Raw genomic sequence first — 2066 nt, forward strand, 5'->3', positions numbered from 1 at the left:
ATTTGAACTGCTCCAGAGTAAAACTTATAATGAAGTCCTGTTAACAGACGGAAGGCCTTTCCTAACCACAGATCTCCTAATAGAGGAAGGACTCATCAATTACAGAAATATGTCATCAATCTAGGACAGGTGCAAAGGCACTCTGTAAGTGTGGAAACTGGAGTCCTCCCCTCCCACATGGGAGGAAAATTCAGTTTCAGGTCAGCTAAGAATTGAGTCTTAGTAAAGACGTGGGAGGAAGTTCTCCTGCTGATCAGCTTTCCCCAGCGTGGAAAGGACCACAGCAGGGACACCTGAGCTCTCCAACAGACGTTCAACGCCTAGGGGTTCACAGGTGGGTACACCTGTGTGGAAGTAAAGCTGTTGCTTATTCTGGGAGCCGAATCCGAGGCTGGGGGAGGTGGGCGCGGGGCTGTTTCAGCATTGGCGGAGGGCGGGCTGAGTCACTGCGTGTCTGCTCTTCCTCCTCGCGTTTCTCCTGCCGCCCTGATGCCGCCTTAGCCATGAGAGAGATCGTGCTCACGCAGGCCGAGCAGTGCGGGAACCAGATCGGTGCCATGGTTGGCAGCCGGGGCTCTGAAGGCTCAGCTCGGGCATGCCGGGTGGCCAGGGAAGACGTTGGCAGTGGTGGGGGCGGGGGCGGGTCCTCTGCATTGCGGCCCCTGGGCTCCCTGCTGGGGACGTGGTGGGACTGGGTGGCTGGTGAGGCCGCTGGGGTGGACCCCAGGGACACAGCGGCCTAGAGATGGGGGTGCGGAGGGTGGGGGTGGCAGAGGAGCTGGGGTGCCCCGTGACTTAGCCCTGGCCTGTCTGGCCCCTCTCCTCTCTTGCAGTTCTGGGAGGTGATCTCTGATGAACATGCCATCGACTCCGCTGGCACCTGCCATGGGGACAGCCGTCTGCAGCTGGAGCGCATGGAGGTATACTACAAAGAGGCCTGCGGTGAGAGCCCCGTCCTTCCCCCACCGCCCTCCTGGGAACGTGGCCCTCCCCTCGCTCATGCCCTCCCGCCCCACTCTGGTGGCAGGTACGTGCCCCGCCCTGTGCTGGTGGATTTGGAGCCAGGCATCATGGACTCTGTGCGCTCAGGGCCCTTCGGGCAGATCTTCAGACCGGACAACTTCATCTTCGGTGAGCTGTGGGGGAGGACTGGGGTGAGGTTCTTTGGCCGCTCAAAATCTAGGAGTGCCCCAAGGTCATCGCGGTGGGAATTGTGGAGTCAGGGCCCCCAGAACACCCTCCTGTCCTCCGAGTGGAGTGCTGCATCTGCCTCCTAAACGGGCTTTGGGAGGAAGGCCCAGGTGTCTCTTCAAGGTGAAGAGCTACTGATGTAAACTCCCTGCAGGGAGCTGAGTTGGGGCCGTGGATACTGAGTATTAACAGTATCAGGATGCCACGGCCCAGGAGGAGGAGTTTGAGGAGTATGCTGAGGAGGAAGCCTAGAACTTTCCTTTTCTAGGTAAAGGGGGGAAGCAGTGTGGATTCTTTACTGTGTTCTGACTGCCATGTGTCACTACGCACTTGTTTGTGTCTTCACCTCTCCTCCTGCATTTTAAAGCATTTTTATAGTATATGATTTTGCCTAATAAAGTATCCTCATAGCATCTGGTTTCACCTCCACCTTCTTTTTATGGGCCCTCTGGCTACTGCTGCCAGATGCACATTGTTGTCCTGCAAGGCTGAAGCTGTCTGGGTTTATTTCATGCCCAGGAACAAGCATTCCAGTGGCTCCAGGAGGGGTCGGCATGGGCGGTGGACATGGCAGGCAGGCAGGCTTCACCTGAACTTAGGGATGCCCTGGGCCTTGGCGGCTACGTGGTGGAAACCTGTTCTGAAGGCAAGCCTTGGCTTATCCCATGTTCCAGACTTCTAGGGGACCAGCTCGCCCTCTGTTTCTTGAACTCAAAGTGGTCAGTGACCCTGGTGGGCAATGTCCCCAAAGTCCCATCTCAGGATAGGCATGTGGTCAGGCTCTGAACCAGCAATGGAGGGTGGGCAAGTAGGACCCCAGCCACTCCATCACCATGACGGCCTGGGTGTGTTTGTGTGACCTCATTCTCTTGAGA

General features: G+C 57.2%; 1 long non-coding RNA gene across 3 annotated transcripts; it reads left to right on the forward strand.

The window, feature by feature from the left end:
- The first annotated feature begins 6 nt into the window (after positions 1–6).
- LOC116273114 lies at positions 7–1601 on the forward strand. 3 transcript variants are annotated; one of them, XR_004181597.1, is made up of 3 exons: positions 7–334; positions 834–942; positions 1028–1601. It is a non-coding gene; the product is annotated as an uncharacterized LOC116273114 (long non-coding RNA). The 3 variants fall into 3 exon arrangements; XR_004181595.1 differs by having other exon boundaries at positions 7–942; XR_004181596.1 differs by having other exon boundaries at positions 7–920.
- Positions 1602–2066: the final 465 nt, after the last annotated feature.

Source organism: Papio anubis, unplaced genomic scaffold (genome assembly GCF_008728515.1).
Source record: "Papio anubis isolate 15944 unplaced genomic scaffold, Panubis1.0 scaffold3685, whole genome shotgun sequence".
In the NCBI taxonomy this organism is placed as follows: Eukaryota; Metazoa; Chordata; class Mammalia; order Primates; family Cercopithecidae; genus Papio; species Papio anubis.